This window comes from Lytechinus pictus, unplaced genomic scaffold (assembly GCF_037042905.1).
Source record: "Lytechinus pictus isolate F3 Inbred unplaced genomic scaffold, Lp3.0 scaffold_19, whole genome shotgun sequence".
Lineage (NCBI taxonomy): Eukaryota > Metazoa > Echinodermata > Echinoidea > Temnopleuroida > Toxopneustidae > Lytechinus > Lytechinus pictus.
The window spans coordinates 16016248-16021209 of NW_026974140.1; positions in this window are offsets into that span (position 1 = coordinate 16016248).

Here is a 4962-nt window from a genome sequence, read left to right on the forward strand (position 1 = left end):
CATTTGTTTTCAAAATCTTTCAAATTTGAAATAAACGCTCAGGCAATGATGTGCTTTAAGAGCATCATTGCCTATTTATAAATTTGTGCTCAATAGTTAGTGAACCCCACCACAAATGCACTCCTTGCTGAGCTTTGAATGTTCGGCAAGACCAGAGAAACAAACTTTATTGAATGTAATGTTTTATCACTGACTTAACAATTGATTATCTAACACATGGCAGAATTTGAACAATTTTAAATATGTTCATTTTCTGATGGAGTTCATTAACTGCATATGTTGACCATAGGTAAAAGAACAAAGATATGGATAAAACTTGCACTAGTCGACCTTCCATAAGTCAAATATGTGCCCAAGTCAAAGCAATTTTTTAGACAAGATTATGCAAAAATAGTGTTATACACCTCTTCTAAGTTGAGTTTCTTTCAAGTCAAACAGATTTCTGTGTGGCCTCCAAGATTTGACTTCAGCAAAGTTACCTGTACTAGTTTATGGGGAGCCCAATCTCTGCACAAAGAAAAGTTAGAACATATCAGTAATTCATGTTTTCACCTCATACGCCTATTGCCTGATTAATTATTTTTGTTGCAGGCATGAAAAATTGAAATCTCATCCTGCTTCAAGATATTGGAAAAAGATTCATTTTGCAATTTTCGGAAGGGAATGTCACATCTTTATTTGCCATTATTTTTTTTTTGATGTGGGTTTGGGAGTGTCTCGCAGAAATCCATGAGTTTGTAATTTTTTAAAAACATTTTCAAGGATAACATATGCATTTACAGTTCCATGACAATTGCTCCTACTGAAAATCCACATTTTAGGCCAAACACGCCTAACCTTCAAACCTTGCCTTTATCTTAATATTTACATAATTCTGAACAAAAAAACTTGTTACAACACTAACCCTAACCTCACATTTTAAAGGTCAATTCCACCCAAACAACACATTGATCTGAATAAAAAAAGAGAAAAATTGAACGAGCATGATGCTAAAAATTTCATCAAAATCAGATGAAAAATAAGAAGTTATGACAATCTAAGTTTTTGCTTATTTTTCTCAAAATAGCTTTATTTATAACACAATGATATGCAGTTGAGAGTCAATGTCACTCACTATTTCTTTGGTATTTTATTATATGAAATATATCCCACATACTCAAGGTAGAATCAAATCTTGTCTCACATTATGAAGAATCTTTTTAAAACTGTAATTACATACAAAATAGTGAATGGGTAATGTAACTGATTTTCTCACACACAGACAGTATGTGAATATAATTGTTTTGTGAAAAAATGAAAGAAACTAAAATGTCATAATTTTCTTATTTTACATCGGATTTCAACGATACTTTCAGCGAGTTAAGCTTGTTTGATCTTTCTCTTTTCATTCAAATCAACTTTTTGCTGGGGTGGACATGCCCTTTAAAAAAAATTGTGGAGGAGCTACTCTGATAAAGGAAATGATGCGTTACCTTCTATACATTGGCAACCAAAAGAAAAATTCCAAGATTTTTCGAGAATATGATCTGGAGAAAGTTTCACAAAATATCCTTTCATAAAAAGCTGCCCCGAAGGTACTAATAAAGGTGTTGAAAAATATCTTATATCACTCACTATCCGCTTCCTGACTCTAATGAACACGTTCTTGCACAAAGTAAAGAAATATTCTCCCCAACAGAGCTCATTTTGTCTAACAATGACTTGATCACTACATGTATCTGAATTTGCCTACACTAATAAAAGTATTTGTGCTAGTCTTGTGTCAAGACCAATTTGTTGAACAGAGTTTGTTTCAGAGTCTGTGCATGCAGACTACACAAGCCATTTCCTACTTCCATTCGACTGTTTGAAAGTAGAGTAGATACAGTATGATTCTATTCATTTCATGTCATTCCAGCGGCATCAGGATTCCGTCTCTTGGCCAAAGGACATGATGTTGAAAAAAATGTCTTACCAGCATTAAAGTTGGCATTGGCAAATCCAGGGGGGGGGGGGGGGCAAAGCCGGCCCGTGCCCCCCCCCCCCCCTTTGAAAAGTACAATTAAAATTTGTAATGTAAAAATGCCGTTAAAACAGAAGTTTGCCCCCCCCCCCTTTGGAAAATCCTGGATCCGCCCCTGAAAGTTGGCATATAACAATGGACGTATGGTAAGTCGTTTGTATCAATAATTCAATTCTTGATGTAAATGATACAACAGCTTTCCATACATATGTCTGCATAGGCTTGCTTAATGTGACTTCCCATTAAGGCAGAATCTTCATTAGTCTTTCTACAGAATACACTCATAACACCCTAAAAAAAATAAAAAAGGTGAGCTTTAAAACAGAAAAAAAAACTGACATGGACAAAAACAGTTTGTTGCTTTAAGCAAAATCAAAACATTTTAATTTATTATATGTAAATATGAAATGAGAGATGGATTTTTCTTGACTTAATCTACAGATATACATTCACAGAAAAAAATGAAATTTAAACAAAGTCTTGGTATATAATCATATGACAACAGTAGTGTTATACACTGCATGTACAAAGAATTTCTGTACCTTCGTACTTTACAAAATAAACAGCGTTAATAATATTGATGATAACATCAATAAAAATAAAAATAGCAATAATATTAGGATTGATAATAACCACAGGAATTACTATAATAAATAAACAATAATCATAATAAAGAGAGAGTAATCATAGTCTTGAGCACTAAGCAGAGTGGGTAAGCCTTTGTAAATAATAATAATAATATTAATAAAATAATAATAATAAAGTAATATATCAGAATTGCACCAAATCTAGTCTAATTTCTATCCTATGAAGCATTCTCAAAGTGCACGCGATATAAATATTTCTTTTACATTACAAATGGTCATACATTAATGTATCGGCAAGTATTAACTGCTTCAGACTACCCATTACTATATTTTCCCATTTTGTGATGTCTCAGCTTTAGCTGATCAAAATCGATCTGTAGTCTGTACTAACTCTACGATGCTACTATGAAGGATGGAGTAAATAACTTGACAAGATATCAAATGCTTAATTCATTTTATGTAAAAAGATCATACAAGTTCATAGGGCCTCTTACTTTCATGTATGTAGTGCCTATACTTTCAAAAATATGTATGTTCTTACTATTTAGTCCAGTCTCAATATTTTTCAAAACATTTTTCAAAATTTTTTACAGCATTAAATCATGTAAACATACCTTTGGTACATTGACCCAATGCAAGAATATTTCATATTTTTCCCTAAACAGTGTAAATTATTGTTAATTTTGAACAGCTTTCTTCACACAAGAAAAGTCAAAATCACTGACCCCTGTGTCAGAAAATGAAATATAATGTTATAATTTATGGGGGGAAAATCCTGGGATTTATATCTGATAAATGAACTCTGCTTCCAGTAGGGCACATTTCATCAACATATGTTGTCAGATAAGTTATAGGATCTTGTCAGATCTGAAAATTGTGAAGCACAGGTCTCTGGGATTTTTATCGTCAGTTTTGACAAGACTAATCATGAATTGCTTGCTCCCCTCTTATTTTCCATACAGCTTGTTGCAATAAACTTATGACCATTCAAATCTACTGATATCATAGCATTTGATTGGCCAATGGTAAGTTTGTGATGAAAGTTGCAATTGATATTTTGAACAAGTAAAATGAAATATAACCTGTGTTGTTATAGAACCATTACTTACTTTAATACATGCAATTGACTTCTTCTCTAACTCCCAAATGCTTTGTACAGGGATAACCAATTAGTTAGTTCATGCACCAGTGGGCAACACTGTTTACATCACCATATATGTGAAATTTTCAATAAGTCTTTTGCATGTGAATTCTATAAACATGACAACTTACGTTATAGCATATTATGAAGTAACATGTCTCTGTTGTACGCTGGTAGATAAACATTCTCATTGATACTCAACCAAATGCATAGGAGTCTACTCAAAATATAAAACCATATTTAAAAAAAAAGTTTTACTCAATTTTCATCAATGCTAATTATACAATATTGCATAAGGTAGGTGTTTGGTAAACAAAACAATTCATTAGATAGTAAATGCAATAAATAAAAATCATTAATGAGAAAATGGGCTAATGAAAGACAAAACTATTGAAATATCCCTTTTTTTACTTGGATGTTGTTTTCCTGGGTAGATGCAAAACCATTTTCATGTACATAAAAGTCTGCATTAGCCAAATAATCACCTCTATGTCAAATAATATCAGACTAATTTAAGCAAAGTATCATTCTTCTATTGCCACTTCAAGTAAAAATCTCTTACTGGTAACTCAAAAATAATTTCAAAGAAATTAATTTCAGTACATGTAGTTACCTAACAGATGATTTTTCATCACACCCCCATACTATCTGGATCAGTTTCTGACAGACATATTGCCCCTAAGACGTGTCACTCCTCTCAATAATGTTGATTGATTAAATGTTGATTGATTCTGTAATTCTGTAATATGCAATGATGCTGGACCTATTTTGTAAAATACCAATAGAATGAGAGTCATGGAATTGAGTATGGATAGAAAGATATTCATAAATAAACATTCATGCTTTTATTTTCAGTAATTGTCTAACATAGCACTATTTCCCAAATTGTGTATGACTCGAACCAAATTGGTATTTCAAAAATCAGTTTGTAAGTTATGCATGACTGGTGATCCTATCCTGGGTACTGAAACAGATTCTTAATTATTTTGATTTCCATCAGCTGAAGTTGAAATCTGATCATTATCAATTAAATTCTCACTAGTACACCCACTTTAATGAAGAACTCAATATTTCTGAAAATTTGACAAGGGTTATAGGAAATTATAGCAATAATTCTTTTTCGATTCTTTTCCTAGGAAGTTGAAGCATTTTTGTATTGTCTACCCAAATGTGTGCACTCAGAAAGATTCTATAAAAAGATCATAGTAAAATTAAAGAAATATTTTTTTTGG